The sequence below is a fragment of the Eublepharis macularius genome, chromosome 7 (assembly GCF_028583425.1).
Source record: "Eublepharis macularius isolate TG4126 chromosome 7, MPM_Emac_v1.0, whole genome shotgun sequence".
NCBI lineage: Eukaryota > Metazoa > Chordata > Lepidosauria > Squamata > Eublepharidae > Eublepharis > Eublepharis macularius.
In genome coordinates this window covers 41,264,297-41,281,392 of record NC_072796.1, presented here as the reverse complement: position 1 = coordinate 41,281,392, position 17,096 = coordinate 41,264,297, and positions in this window count along the sequence as shown.

The following is a 17,096-nucleotide window of genomic DNA, read 5'->3' as shown; positions in this document are numbered from 1 at the left end:
AGGACAATTTACCTAACAGAATTGAAATCTACATTGCAGAAACGTTACCTCATTATTAGATTAAAAAGGCAGGGGTGAAGAGCTGCCATTGCAGGAGGAACACTAAACTTATTCCATATTAGATGTTTTATGCTTCATGGCATTTTCAGTGCTGTAACTTCAAACACTGATGATCACTTTTCTGAGGAAAATCATACATTACAAATGTATTACATTTCAAAGCAGTGTTACCACAGTACCGCTGACTCCCCCCCCCAAATGGAAGACATTGTTTACATACCATAGTAGTGTTACTATTTCTTCGCCAAACAAAAATAGTGGTCATATCATAGCAGCTTTATTGCGTTTCCGCTAATAAAAAACAATGGTTCTCACATCACAGCAGCGTTACTGTGGTATCGCTAATAAAAAAATGGCAGAAAAAGTAACGGGAGTGGAGGATGATAGACCAATCAGCTCCCAAGGAAAAAAAGGGAGGGGGCTCAGAAGCAGAACTGGAGTATTTGATTCTGCACTGACAGAACCCGAAATGCTCGCAGCATGCCATCGGCTTTTTAAAAAAAAAATGGGGAATGAGCACAGGTGGAAAAACCGGTTTAAACCAATCAAACCCCGTTTCTGCTTCCCATGACCCCCCAACACATGCAGAACTCTGGAGAACACGGGAAGCAGAACTGATTCAGAGATGCTATAAAGTGACCATGCATAAAACACTTGTGTCAGGGTACTTTGCGATTGTTCCATAATTATTTGGAGAATCAACTGACCAAGCAGCTTTTAAAAAATATGTTCTAAACATATGTTCTACACTGAAATGAATTCCTTTTTTTCTCAAATGACCAGAATTTCAAGGTCACCCAAGAATGTGATGTCAGAATTACTATGAAAAATCTGTTTAGAACATCTAATGTCTAGTTCATATCTATGTGTATCTTCTGACTGATGGACATTCAATGACTGTAGACTTTGGGTTGGTTCACAAATACATGTTCATCACTTCATGACTGGAGCAACAAGAGGCAACTTGCATGTGTGAATGGGTCGTCGGGGATACAGTACTGCAGACAGAACTTTCAGTGCACTATATTGCCTCACACAATGTTTTGTAATGGAGGTCAGTTTACAGATTTAGAGCCAAACTAAAAGTGACGTCTTACACAGGTTGGACACTAGTCAGCTTCCCTCAAGTTTTGATGGGAAATGTAGGCATCCTGGTCTTGCAGCTGTAATGGAGAGCCAAGCTGTAAAACCAGGGCGCCTACATTTCCCATCAAAACTTGAGGGAAGCCGACTAGTGTCCAACCTGTGTAAGACATCACTTGTAGTTTGGCTCTCAGCTGCCAATTTTCACACATGTGATAACCAAGTTTAGCAAATCAAGGGAAGTCTATGCATGTGTGAGACAGGCCTTGATGCCTGATAATTATCCAGACCCCAAGTTCAGCTCACAGTCCATTCACCAGTTAAAAATAGGGAGGGATTTTTTAAACCAAAGAGTTTGGCTATTCATGAACAGTTTGAACCTGTTCTTTGAGTTATAAAACAGTACGGTACAACGGAATTGACAGTGTTGCATATATGTGCATTTTAATACAGCACAATGGGAGTCCTACCTCTCTTTCTTCCTCCTAGACTAGTTGTTGTTGCATGCCATTCAGCCAATCATAAAAATAACCTAGCAATTAAAAATTGTATTTTTTTAAAAAAAAAATTACTCTAGCTACTGCACACTGAGAAGCAGTTTAACAGTTATTCAAGATGGATGGTGGACAAGTGAACATATCAGATGTTTGCCTCAGGGGTGATCACAATTATTAAATATGCTGTGTTGACCTATTGAACATGTTCATCTCGAATTTGATGATATCTCTACCAATAACTAAATATGTGAATTACCCACTGAAAGCCTAGTTAGTGACTGAGGAAATATAACTGTTCTTCCTATGGCACTAAATCTCCAATGGCCCATTCACACATGAAAGTCGTCACTTGATGTTGACATCATGGAGAACTGCTTGAAGTCGCCTCAAGGCAGATTAATATGTTATGACTTGTCTCTGTGTGCAAACAACTGCTGACGTAAACAGTCTACTTGCACGAGCAGCTTACAGAAGAGGCACTGGCAACTTCTGAGAAGGAGGGCATAATTGGGATATACAAATATCTGCTGATAGAAGCTGCCATGGTACCCTTCTCAGTGTTCTAAAGAGAACAAGTGTTCATTTTCTCAAAATGATTACAGCCCCTCCCCAAATGGAAACCATTTTAGTGTCAAAAGAGCAATTTCCACAACATCTATCTACACTGAGTCCTCAATGCAACTTATTTCACACAGCACAGATTTTTCTCAACAATGCAAAGTGAGCCATTCATGATTTGAAGGAATATCCACAGTAACATTTATTTGTTAAAGTCTGGACAGATAAAAATAAAGGCAAGGATGAGTAATAAGTGGCAAGGCAGCTGGAAAAAGCTGGTTCAGTACAGAAGGGGGATTACATCTGGTAAGCAAGCTGTGTACAAATGTCCTGTTTTAAGATCACAGGAGCCCTGACCTGGATAGCTAAGGTTGCCAGGTCCCGCTATTCTCTCAGTGGGAGGATAGGGGCCTGGAACTTACCCTTGTGCATGCGCATCAGCGTGCACATGCTCCGGCAGCAGCATGATGACGGGAGCGCTCCTGCACTACCATTTGGCCAGTTTGGGACCAAATCGGAGCACAGGGATGCTCCCACAGCCAGCACGAGGGGTGGGAGCGCGCGCATGGTGTGTTCTCCCGAGATGCGTGCCAATGGCGGGCATGCTCTGGGAATTTGCCCCCTCCGGGCAAATACCCGGGAGTTTGCCCGCCACCAGCGGGCACCTGGTAATCCTATGGATAGCCCAGGCAAGCCTGATCTCATCTGATCTTGGAAGCTTAAGCAGGGTTGGCATTAGTTAGTAATTGGATGGGAGACCTCCCATGAAGACCAGGGTCACAGAGACAGGCAATGGTAAATCTCCTCTGTTAGACTCTTGCCATGAAAACCCTAACGGGGTGGCCATAAGTCACCTATGACTTGACTGAACCCACCACCAGCAAGATCATAGGAAATGTTGAATCTGCATCCTGGAAAGCTTGAGCTTAAAGTCTCTCCTACCAATTGGTTCCAACACTTTTTTCTGTAGTCTTGTATTCCGCTTTCATATTAGAAAATAACTGAGACTTATGAGGTTAATAATTGGGTGATACTAATTTCATAAAATTAATGTGAGAATGATATATTAGAACACAATATAATTACAACCAGCAAGCTTAGTCTGGGCAAGAGTAGTCTGTACTGTACATCAAAGATGACTAGCTTCTGTAGTCTCAATGCTCAGTAAATATTCTGATCAATTTGAACAATCTGAACCCTCAAAGATTTGATTATAAGAAGTCAGATTGATCTGGGAGAACCTGCAGCTCAGTGTTAGAGCACATTCCTTGTATTCGAAAGGGCCTGTATTCGGCTCCTGGCATCTTCAGCTAAAAGAGCTCAGATATCTCATGGAATTGTGTTGTGATCCCTCTTTATCTGCCTGCCTGATTTGCCATTAACATAGTAGACAATACTGAGCTAGATGGACCAAAGGTATGACTCAGTATAAGATAGCTTCATATGTTTAATAAACTAAGGGCTAGACAATACATACCGAGAAGGCATAGGGGCATTGACTGGAAAGGGCATGTATGCATGCCAAATGTGCTTTCCAACAAAGTCTTTCAAGAGATATATTCTCTGTGAAATATTAATCCCTATCAAGTGAAATAGTAAACAATATATTAATTTAACAACCCCTTGATCAAAATTTGGCCGACCTACCTGAGCCAAATAAAGTTGTTTGGGGAGCTGCAACTATTCTGTAGGTCACCTCACCAGTTGACCAACTCTATGCTACGTAATGTATAGGGTTCATTATTAGGACCATACATACAAGCAGCATGCTCTAGGATATCTATCTACCTATCTATTTTCCGCTATTAGTCTGCCATATTTTAATGGAACATATTACTGAAATTGTAATAGAATATATTACTCTGAAGTTGCATATAGCAAATTTCTTCATGCAGTTTTCTAGCTCAGAAAAGGGGCTAATGTGAAACAGAATTTCTGAGTTCTGATTAAAACTCTTTGTTGTTAGGTATGCTAGCAAAATCACATAGTGGTCTGGTCATAATTCTTGTTTTATGTAGAACAGAAAATAATGCAATACCAGAGGTACAAAAAACAAATGTCATATTATATGTCATTTATTTGTCCCCATGCTTTCACAAATCTCAAGAAGACATGTCTTGTGGCCATGATGTCACAACTTACGAACTAGTAAGATTGGTCAACACATTATATCTGATTAGGTGTAGGGAATTTTAGACCAAGAGCTGACAGCTGCAGAAATTGACCCAGTAGATTTTCTAGAAGATATATTGACAATAGTTGGAAGTGGCCCCTGTTCATGCAATCTCCACTGCTTGGCCTACAGAGATACATGCATACAAATGAACAACTTGCTTCATGATTCAAGCATCAGGGAACTAAAGGGCAGAGAAAAGTGAAATGCCTTATCACCCTCAGATCTCCAAATGCTATTCTGGTTGGAAAAGTCTCAGCTCATTTCCCATATCACTGAAGCAAAAAATGTGATCCTTTTAATTCCACCTTGAAGTTTTACTCTGCGGTACTCACTATTGTGCAGTGTGGATTGGACACAGCTACTTCCAAGGGCCCAATATACTCTTTTGTTGTAATTAAGAACATCTGGTTTTTGCAAAGCAACCACATTTTCTCCCCGAGCCCTGGCTTCTAATTACTTCTAACAAGGAGCAGCCCTTATCTTCACTTTCCTTCACAGGAAAACAGACCATAACATTTAAACATCCCCCTCTTCTGCCTCTGCCAGCCTCAACACAATGAGATGCAATGTATTAAATAAACAGCAAATGTTCTAATAAGCAGAGCCAACAGGAGCTAAAGAGCTTGCAGCTGGTGGTACCACCTGTGTCCATCCATTTTCAGCCAGCATCGTGTCTTGTCTGCCGGCCTGAGTTCTGAACGGAGATTTTTAAAAGCAGAAAGGGAGAGTCCTTGTTTGAAAGAGTCCACAACAGAGATATGGTCTTATTGTCTATGTATAGCTAGGCCTGGGGATGAAAGTTATTCTCCCTATACAACAGTGTTATAAGGTACTAGCAAAAGGGGTCTGTCAGTATGCCAAGCCACTAGTAACATACCGCTTCCTTCCTGATGGCTTTGTGCTCCCTTTCTCTGCCTCTGTGTCCTCCCTGCTTGCACTATTTCTGATAACTGGATGATTTGCTGTGATGTCACAGAGGAGCTACCTAGCCCTGCATTGGCCACACAAGATGAGAATCTGAACACATCGAGAAATTAATAATGCCATCTAAATGGTTACAACCTTCTAAATTCATTGGTTTTTGTTTAGTTGGTGGGTTTAGAAGAGAGTAATTCCACTAAGGATTACACACTGTAAGCCCCCTTGTCTATAGGAGAATGCATGGGGTTTTCAAATGGAAATAAAGGTCAGTTTAGTGTCTCAAACTATTTTTTTTCCTGGAAAAGTTTACACCCCAAGTTTCATATACGTGGGGGCTACTGACAAAGCAAAAGCCCCATGGTGCAGAGTGGTAAGCTGCAGTACTGCAGCCCAAACTCTGCTCACAACTAGACATGGGCACGAACAGAAAAACAAACAAACATGGTGTTCATTGTTCGTTGCCATCCATGAACAATGAACAACGAACATTGATGAACATGACCTGTTCATGAACATATTCGTTGTTTGTGGGGGCCAGCAGGCTCTCCTCCAGCCATCAAGATCCCTACCACACCACTCCCTACCGCACCACTCCCAGAAACCCTACCTGAGCAGGCAGCAGGAAATGTACCAATAATAAATAATAGCTTGGCCCAGAGCCTGGCAGCAGCCCTGGAACTTGAAGAGGTAGATCCCTATCCCACCACACACAAAGAAAATTCAAGCTCCAATGCACTCTCCCTGTCTCTCTCTCAAAATGCCAACAGCAACTGTCTCTCCCTCACTGTTTGCAAAACCAGAGCTGGGAGCCCCCTCCCCCCTGCTCTTTGCTTCCTTGTAACAAATTTGGAGCTCCACACTTGAAAGGAAGACCTGCCTATCAAGCTAAATTGGGCTTAGAGTGTTTCCAGGTCAACAGCACGAGTTCAGACAGAGTTCAGGCAGTCCCTGCCTCCGGTTGCCAAGGGAATTGATTGCAGGCGCAAGACTGTCTGGCTTGACGAACTGCAACGAACAACAGCGAACGAGGCTTGCAACGACCACCTGTTCATTTAGAATGGGGCCTCATGAACAGCTTGTTCGCGAACAGCAGATTGGGCTGTTTGTGGCTTTTTTTAGTTCGTATTGCTGTTCGTGCCCATCTCTACTCACAACCTGAGTTCGATCCTGGTGGAAGCCGGGTTCAGGTAGCCAGCTTAGGGTTGACTCAGCTTCCATCCTTCCAAGATCGGTAAAATAAGTACCCAGTTTCCTGGGGGGAAATGTAGATGACTGGGGAAGGCATTGGCAAACCTCTCCAGAATAAAAAGTCTGCCAAGAAAACGTCATGATGTGACATCCCCCCATGGGTCAGTAATGACTCAGTGCTTGCACAGGGGGACTGCCCTTACCTTTTACTGACGAAGCATACTGTTACATTTCACAGAAACGGATTCTTCCAAAACTCATCTAGAATTCTCCCTAGAGTCTGAAATTTCAAGTTAGCTAACGTTATTTCTTTAACTTCAAATTTTGTACTGAGTACTGTGCATGCACAGTTTCCCACAGTTCTTTATATTTATGTGCTATGTCCTTTATGTTATCAATGGGCACATGCTGGAATTCAGGACAAGCAAAACATATTAAATTGGTAAGGTACAAGCTAAATTGTAGCTTATATCCCAATGCTGTTGTACTGGCAAACCATGATGCAGCATCAGGGGCAAGTGCTGTCAGCTATGCGGAGACACAGCTTTTGATGTAAGTTATGACATCACAGTGTCACTACAACAAGGAACAATATTATTATGGTGGCAAGGGCCACAACCAAAAGATATGGAAGTAAGAGGCAGGCAGTAGTGCTAATACTTGGCACAGAACAAGGGGTGTGTAAGGCCAGAGAGATTCGGTATTCCTGTTTCGATTATTACCAAAACAGCAAACCGTTTCGGTAATCGCTAATACCAAAATGGCAAGCCGTTTCGGTATTCACGATTCGGTAATCGTTTCGGTATTTCGGCTTGTTTTGGCAATTGATTTCAATGGGAAAACCCTCTCCCGGCTTTCAGGAAGCCTGGGGGAGGCATTTCCCCTCCAAATCATGCCAATCTTGGTGGGGACCTTCGCCTAACTGCTCTCTAACTACCCTCCAAGTTTCAGAACGATTGGAGTTTGGGGGGGCATGTTATGCCCCCCCAAACAAGGTGCCCCCATCCTCCTACACTTTCCATTGTTCTCTATGGGGAAAAACAAGTCCTCATCTTTCTAGGTGGCCTGGGGAGGCATTTTGCATGCAAAATGCCCCCAACCCTCAGGGGCCCTTCTTCCACCTGTCCTCCCACCCTCCACCAAGGCTCAGCCTGCTCCCACTTTGGGGGGGCATTTTATGGCCTCCCAAATAAGCTGCAATTAGCCCCCTCCTTTTCTCCATTATATCCTGTGGGGGGGAGAAGAGGCTTTTCTGGGTAGGGGTGCAAAATGCCCCCAACCCTGAGGGGACCTCCTCCTACCTGTCCTCCCACCCCCCCCCTAAGGCCCAACCTGCTCCCACTTTGGGGGACCATTTTATGGCCTCCCCAAGTAGTTGTCCTTCAACACCCCTCCTTTTCTTCCTTTTTTCCTATGGGGAAAGAAAGGAGAGGCTTGTCTTGCTAGGGGTGGCATTTTGCATGCAAAATGCCCCCAACCCTCAGGGGCCCTTCTCCCACCTGTCCTCCCACCCTCCACCAAGGCTCAGCCTGCTCCCACTTTGGGGGGCCATTTTATGGCCTCCCCAAGTAGGTGCACTTTAACCCCCCTTTCTCCAATATTTCCTAAGGGGGAAATAACAGAGGCTTGTCTTGCTAGGGGTGGCATTTTGCATGCAAAATGCCCCCAACCCTCAGGGGCCCTTCTCCCACCTGTCCTCCCACCCTCCACCAAGGCTCAGCCTGCTCCCACTTTGGGGGGGGCATTTTATGGCCTCCCCTAGTAGGTGCTCTCAGCCCCCAAAATCCACCCCACACAGACCCACACAGACCCAAATCCCCCCAGCAGCCACACACAGACCCAATTCACCCCAGCAGTCCCTCACAGACCCAAATCCACCCCCAGCAGCCCCACACCCGCCAGAACCCCAGGAGCAGGCTGGCCAGCCGTCTCCCATTGTTCCCTATGCTGGGAACTTTTAAACTCTCTTTCCCAGGGCAATTCTGCACAGCCCAGGGGTGCCACAATGGTGGGCACACTCTTGAGTGCCAGCTTGTCCCTGTGAAAGAGCACCTGAACCACAGACACCCTCCCCCAAATTCCCCCACCACCTACAGAGATGGCTGGCCGGCCAGCCCCATTGTTCCCTATGATGGGAACCAACCTCAAAACAAAGAATGAACCGCGAACACACACTGAATCAAGTTTTTAAAAAATTATTTTCTCACTTTCAAAGTACAATTGGGCAAACCATCATGGCACATCACACTAGCAGTCCCCCACACAAAAGAATAACACAATTCACTTCATATCAAAGAATCCCCCCCCAAAAAAACAACTTTGTAAATGCTTAATTTTTTGAACAGCTTTAGGTTATACAGTGGGAGGGAACAACAGAGCATGAAAAAATCAGTCTACTAGACAAAATTAACACAACTAATCTCAAATCAGAGAATCACCAAAAACACAAGCCCTTTCAAAAACACTTTATTTCTTGAACAGCTTTAATTTACACAGCAGTAGGGCACAATAGGGCATGATAGCAGCTCATTACACAAAAATAACACAACTCAATTCATATCAGAGAATCACCAAAAACACAATAACCGTTATAAACACTTTATTTCTGGGAAATATGTGGGTTACACAGTGGGAGGGCACAATAGGGCACGAAAGCAGTTCACCACACAAAAGTAACACAACTCACTTCAGAGCACAGAATCACCAAAAACACAATTCCTGTCAAAAACACTTTATTTCTTGAACAGATTTAGGTTACACAGTAGTAGGGCACACCAAAGGGCATGCCAGCATTATCCTAGCCAAAAAATAACACAACTCACTTCAAGTAAGCACAACACAATTCCTGAAAAATACAACTCATTAGCTTAACCACTCTAGATAACACATCCTCCTTTTCAGAAAACAAGGACAGAATAACAAAAACCACACACACATTTTTTTCAAAATCTCTTTATTTCTTTGCATGTGAGCCCATCTCCCATCCCTCCATAACCAAACTTAATAGGGGGAAACCATTGCAACAAGGTTCAGCATAACCATTGTCATTTCCTGCAGCTATGCTTTCAGTTCAGCCACACAAAGCTGGGCTGGGCACTGCCACGGGCTCTACACAGTGGCATTTCCGGAGCAGTGTTGCAGAGGTCCCCCCCCAGCCTTAGCATCTACCTGGAAACATCTGTGAGACATCATCATCAGCTGGTGCCCATCCCCAACTGTCCCCCAACTGTCCCCCAACCCCACCAAGCACACCCAACATTAACATTTTAACTTTTTTTTGTTTTTTTGTTTTTTTTAACATTTAAACTTTGAAAAAAACATTTAAAACATTCAAAAACCATTTAATGTTTTAACAATCCCTACCTAAGCAGTCCCTATCTTAAACTATTTCTCCCTCCAGCGGCAATCAACATTACTGGGGCATGTCATTATTTTTCAGAATAAATTTGGTCCCACAGGGTCTGTCATAGTACTGGGAGATGTTTTAAATTCCCTTTAGGTGGGGGGTGTTCAAATTGCAGGGTGGATTCCCTTTGCCACTGGTACCTAACCACCCTCCTTCTGCTGGCCGGGTTTAACTGCATCTACAGAGTTTTATGCAGGGGATAGCGCAATTCCAAAGGACTGGACTCGCAGAGGATGCAGGCCACAAGTCAGGCTCACCTCAGTCACTCTGGAAGTCCAGTCCTGAGAAATCGAAGAGGCGAAGGTCAACTGCTCAACTCTCCATGGGAGAAGGCGAGCGCGATGTGGGCTGACAATGTCGCCCGCATGAGAAAAGACGTGCTTGCTCTCCATGCTCATTGGAGGGCATGAGAGCAGCCACTGCGCCTCGAGGGAGAGGTCCGGCCAGACCGACTCCTTCTTGGCCCAGTAGCTGAGTGGATTGGTGGAGAGCAACTCGCAGGGCTCCGCAAGGTAGTCCCTGACCACTGCCTCCGCCGAATTCTCTCTCACGTTCCTCATGATCCCAGAGGGGCCGAGGGCCCACCGGAGCATCTCCATCTCCATCGGCACTCTGGTAGTAGCTGCGGGGGGAGCCTGCTCAGAGGGGGCGTGAGAGGGACCCGCATGGCAGGGCCCCTCTCTCGTCCCCTCTGGTAACAGGCGTCCCCTCTTGGCCTGCCTGCGCCTCACCCAAGTACAGAGGGCATCTCTGGCTCGGGTGAGGTTCCTGTCCCGCTCGGCAAAGTGCCCTTAATGCGCGAGTCACACATGGTCGCCAACATGTATGACTCGTTCTGAGTGAGAGGAGTTAGCCTGGCAACTATGCCACGCTGCAGCCTTCTCACCAGTGCGCGCACTGCTGGAACGAGGTCAGCACAAGGTGCGTCTGGGTCTACAAGGGTGGCCAGATTCCTCTGGAGCATGTGCACCAGGGGAATGACCAGACCCAGGGTCGCCATGTCTGACGAGACCGCCACAGTGAAGTCCTTGAAGGGCTTCAGGACCTCCACTGTCTGGGTGATGGTGAGCCAATCCTCCCGGCTGAACTCACCCACCTGACTTGCACCGTGGCTCTCGGAGAGCCACGCGTGGAGTGCGGCCTGCTGCTCCACCAAGCACTCAAGCATGGCACAGGTGGAGTTCCAGCGAGTGCTGATGTCAGCGAACAGTGCGTGTTCCGGCACGCCTGTCCTGACCTGCTTCTGGCGAAGTTCGTGCGTGGCTGTCACGCTGCGCGAGAAGTGACTCGTGAGCCTCTGACATTTCTGGAGCAGTAACTGGAAGTCACGAGTCCGGGGATCACGGGGTTCCTTCAAGGAGCCTGCCCCAAGCGCATCTCTCACCACTAGGTGAAGCTTGTGGGCCGCACAGTAAATGCACTGTTGGCTCACCAGATCTGCTGCTGCCCTCATGTTGCTGCCACCGTCCATCACCATGCATCCCACGGTGGCAGGTCCCTGGCCTATCCACACCTCCAACTGTCTCCTCAGGGTGGCAGTGATGTTCTCTGCCGTGTGCGGCACGTTGAGAACCTCGGTGTGAAGCAAGGCCTTGCAGTAGCCGGCCCAGCGGTCTCCCATCCTTCCCTGGCTAGCTGTAGGCACCTCCCCCCCACCCAGAACCGCCTCAGGTTCCCACCAGTGAGCAGTAAGTGACAGTTACGCTTGCTGCACACTTGGGCAGGTCCAGATGTTGGATGTGAAGTGCACAGTTCTCCCGGCAACCCGGGACAGCTGTGCCTTCACATGGTCCCTGGCAGCCCTGTAAAACAAGGGCACCACCGATCTGCTCAACATCGTGCGAGCAGAGACGGCATAACAGGGAAAGAAATCGTGGAAAAGTCCTGAGCAGCCGAAGTCTTCAACTATGGAGAACTGTCTTCCATCCACAGCTACCATATTGACGATGTGGCGCATGAGGCACCGGCTCGCCCTCTCGATCCCCTCTCTGGGCACACTAGGGCTGTGCTTACCAAGCATTTCCGGCAGAGAGGCTTGGCGTCACTGCCCTACAGGAACCCTTGGGGGGAGAGCACCAGAGGAGCCTGCCTCCTTCTGGCTAGCTGGCAGCCGTGTGGTGCCACTCGAACTCTCCCCCCGAAGAAGCACTGCACGGTGGTGCCTCTTCATGTGGGTCCTCATCCCAGACGTAGAGAGATGGTTCACATCTCTGCCACGGCTGACGCACTGCCTACAATGCAGGCACTGGGCAACTCGGGGTCCTCCGTTCTCTGGAAATGCTTCCAGAGTTCGGAGCTGAAGGGTTGCCCACGCTTCACAGGAGAAGCGCTCACGGGCCCACCCTGAGACACCTCCTGTGAGGTGCTCTGGCCGGACACCCACTCTTGGCCGGGCAGTCGGGGATGGACGAGGCTGAAGGGGTAGAGATGTGGGCTCTTCCACCACAGTCTCTTCCTCCTGCACCCTCTCCTCCTGCACAGCCGTGAGAGGCCTGCTGCTGGCCCGGAGGAAACTGGGGTGGACCGCCCCACAGGGGGTCTCATGGCCAGTTCCTCCAACATCCTCCGGGTTCCTGGGGTAAGCGGTAGCGCAGGGAAAGTCATGTTCCCCGCGCTCATCCCAGGAGACACCACATGCCCCTCCTCCAGCAGCTGGCTCGCATCCACTGGAGGAGGAGGAGCCTCAGCAGCAGGCCCCTGCCCAGTGCCAGCCCCTGCCTGAGACACCTGGGTTGGGGGTGGCCCTCCAGCAGCTGTCTTAGGAAAGAGAGCCTTGCGAGCCCTCTTCCTGTCACCAGAAGCCACGCTGGTGAACGGCAGCAGTGCAGGGGAGGGCCTCCTCTGCTCAGATGGGGGGGCTGCCGCAGCAGTCCCCCTCTCCCTCCCCTCCTCCCATCTAGATTTATCTCTGGCCTTTCCCCCGGGGCCCCTCTCTGCTTTCCTTTCTGCCATGGTTTACCCTCGCGGAAGCTACTCTGACTATTCCGTAATCATGGGAAAACAAAGGTGAACTTTGTTTTCAAGACCTATCTACCTACTTCTAAATCTGTTCTTCTTGTGGCTCTGTAACTTGTCTTGGAGATGGTCACTCAAATGTCTTTTTAAACAACGCTATTTATGTTGGGGGACCTGAGCCTGCCAAACATCTGAATTCCTCCGGAATTGAGCTGGCCCTAAACCCCAATAACAAGTGAAAGCCTTAGACACTTACAAGACTAGTATGCCCGGGCCAGCCTGGCTCCACCACGGGTGCCAGAGATGGGCAGTGGAACCGTAGTTATGGGGGCACTAACGGGAAGCCTATTAACAGCTGTGTGTGTGTGTGTGTGTGTGTGTGTGTGTGTGTGTGTGTATGTATATGTATGTATATATATATATATATATATATATAAATAGAAATCAAATATAACCTAACTCTAAGTACTGCTTGTCCTACTGATCCCTATTTACTGTTTTAAACAAGCTATGCTTGATTCCCTATCGATTAAGTTGAGGGCAATTAGCCACTGAACGCCTACAAACTGGCCTACCTTCCTAAAACACTATTTAACAGGGAAAACATTTCCGTGGTGTGTCTGTGTGGGGTGTGGATGTGGTGTTCTGAAAATGTACCTCCCCCCTCCCAGGCAAGCAAAAACCCACCCCTATGCCCACCCAAATGTAAACCCACAGACTCACTTATCAGTCCTGTAGTCCAGCGATGTTCAGACAGACAGGCGTGCAGCAAGTCCTCTCCTCCTCGAGGCTGGAAACAGAAAGGTGGGATGTTAACAGAGATTCATAAACTACACAACCCCCAAAAGTCAAGGCCCAGGTCTGTTTTGGGCCTGGCCAGGCCCACATCCACAGTGGTGAGCCAGGCCAGAGAGTTAAAAGGCAGGAGACGTGCAAGCAGTGGTGCCACCCCTCCACCCCCAGTAAACATGCTCCCACCTTGGTTCCATGGCTGGCCCTAAAAGATAACCCAGGGAACAATGATCCAAGCCATGAGAAAGGCAAGGCCTACCCCGCAGTGCAGAGCCAGGCCTAGTTCCGGCCTAGCCAGGCCCACAGGCCACAGCCACGGTGCAGAGCCAGGCCAGAGAGTTAAAAGGCAGGAAACATGCAAGCAGTTGTGCAACCCACCCACCCCCCAGTAAACATGCTCCCAGTTTGGTTGCACTGTGCTGGCCCAGAAAGATGAAACAGGGAACAGTGATCCAAGCCATAAGAAAAGCAAGGCCTACCCTTCAGTGCAGAGCCAGGCCTGGTTTCAGCCTAGCCAGGCCCACAGGCCACATCCACAGTGCAGAGCCAGGCCAGAGAGTTAACAGGCAGGAAACATGCAAGCAAGCAGTGGTAAAACCCACCCCCCACCCCCAGTAAAAATAATCCTCTGTCTCAATCTGAAACAATAATCCAAGCCATAAGAAAACCAAGGCCCACCCTGCAATGCAAAGCCAGTGTCACAGTGAAACATTTTTTAGCAGAGGCCAGCAAATTGGCCCAGCATCAATTTAAACAAACTCTGTGCCTTCCCTTCCTCCCATCTCTCCCCTAAAAAAAAAAGAATATATCCTACCAGTCCTCCTCTCCTGATGAATGTCCAGCCCTGAGTTGATCCTCCACAGGCAGAAGTCCACTCCACAGGAAGAAGTCTACCCGGTGCAGTCCAGAAGTCCAAGGCAGCAAAGAAGCAGTCTCTCTCACTCTCTCCTCCTAGTCCTCCTCAGCAGCAACAGAGGCTGTCCCAGTCCAGCCTCTAATTTAAATCCCCTGCTGCTGCTTCTGCCACAGATTTGAATCTATTGGCTGAAAGAAGGATGCAGCAGTGGGATTGGACACTCCTAAGTGCCCCCTCCCTTGCCTTACCCCCCATATCCCCCCTTGGAGTCCTACTCTATCACTCCTTCCTGCTCCCCCCTCCCCTACCTGGGAATTTTGGTGGGAATCTTTTGATGCTTGCTTTGCATTGCATTGCAAAGTGCAATGCTAGCAAGCAAGCACCTTGCAAAGCAAGGATTCCCTCCTTTCCTAGCAAGAGGGGTGAGGGGTGAAGGGGAGGTAGTGAGTCACTCACTCCTTCTCCCCCCCTCCCCTCTTCAAAGAGCCTGCAGGAAGCTGTAGCTTCCTGCAGGATTTTGCTAGCCGCTTGCAAATGCAAACGGCTAGCAAAATGGCGATTCTTGGTTTACCGAAACAATTACCGAAACATACCAAAACGTTTCGGTAATCGCTGTTTCGGTATTACTGAAACGTTTCGGTAATCAGGAAACATTTTGGTAATTCCGAAACAAACCGAAACAGGTTTGTTCTGGTATTCTTTCGGTTATCTGATAACTGAATTGCACACCCCTACCCAGAACCAGAAGGAGAAAGTATAATGGCGAGGTTTGGTTGTAATCTTTACTGGAGACTACTCTCTTCCATACCATCATAGGGTCTTTTCAGCTGCAATGAAGTCCACTGCAAGAACGCAGCCTGGTCTATAACAATGGTAATGCAGCTGGTAAGCAGCCTAGCAGAATAGGGTCACTTCACTTGAAGGTCATTTAAAGGAAGAGGCAGCTTGGTTACTAGGTTACTTAAAAAGGGGGTGTATAAAATCTTAACCCTCCCTGTGAAGGCTGTCCACCATCCTGTTTTAAATGTGTATTAATACACTGTTGTTTTAATGTAGATGAATTTTTTTATTGTATTTTAATATGTTGTTATCCACCCTGAGCCCACTCACGGGGAGGGTGGAATAGAAATTTGAAATAAATAAATAACTACTGCATAAAGGTTTGTCGATCAGGGAAAGAATGTAGGCTTATTGGTGCATTGTGAGAATCTATGGCCAGGCTAACCATGTGCCAAATGCTGGGCAGCAGGCTACAGCTAAGACAGACTCTAAAATCTATTTGGATCAGTTTCAGAACTGGGAGTCTTGGCATGTGTCTTCTGAGATCCATAAGTCCCTTCAGCTTGTGGCTACATTGGGACAAGACAATCTCTATTTTCTACACAGTCAGAACAACCCATGAGAGGATTGGGGGTCACAGATCATATCATTCCAAGCAATGGTACTGAATGTTCAGCATGAACTCACCCAAATAGACTGTTGCATAATAAAAAGACAGATACAATTTTTGTTGCAGACATCTGGCTTCATCGTAGGAAGTTTAAAATTATCTTGAGGTAGGAAACTTGAAAGATGTTCTTAGTAATCCTTTAAATGGTAGATTTGGGTGTTTTATTTTCAGCTCTGCTTCCTGTGCATGGATGAGCAGCAATACTTTCAAAGTTTTGAATTACCCAATTTATTGCCCAGGGATGATTGGCATCAGTTTGTAGGTTGGAAGACTGATCAGCAGTTTGGCTCTTTTTTCATTCACAGACATGTTTGTTTTCTTCTTTCCTTTTGTGTACATCTCCATTTGTGTTTTTGTTTAGTCGATGGCTTTGATTCTGTTCTTTTTTTAAAATGCCAGATTGTTCCATTAAAACATTGGACAATGTTGAGTTTCAAATGGATGTGGGAGCTGGCAGGAACACAGGCTTAAAAACTGTTGCCTGTGGAAGGCAATGTTGACAGCATGACTACAATAGTCACATGCAAACTCACTTCTTTCAATACAATTTTCTCAATTTAATATTTTCCAGAAAGTTCTCCCCGTGACACACGTTTTCTATGTGTGTAGAAAATTGTATTGCATGAATAGTTCAGACAAAGTAACTTTTGTTGCTTTCCTTACCTAGCAGAGAACTCATGAGTAGACATGGGCACGAACGGAAAAAAACTCAAACATCCTGTTTGTCGTTCGGTGCCATCCACGAACGATGAACAACGAACATGGACGAACATGAACTGTTCCCGGACATGCTCGTTCGTGGGGGCCAGAACCCCCCCCACCCCAAACCCCCCACTTAGCCCCCCTTCAAACCCACTTACATGGCCCTTTAAAGATCTGTTTAAACAATCAGCTGGCAGGTGGCAGGGGGGGATTCCCCCCTGCCAGCTGATAGATTAAAGGGCCCTTTCCTGCCACATGCAGGGGCAAGGCCCTTTAAACACCCCACAAACTGACCTTCCCAATTTCCAATACCCACCAAATTTGCAGGGGATATAGTCCTCACTGTCCTCTGAAGACTCCCCAAGTTTCAAAGAGATTGCACCCCAGGAAAGGCATGTTCCACGGGTCTCCCTGTTGGCTGTCATTTTCTCTTTACAGTGGCAAAAACAGGA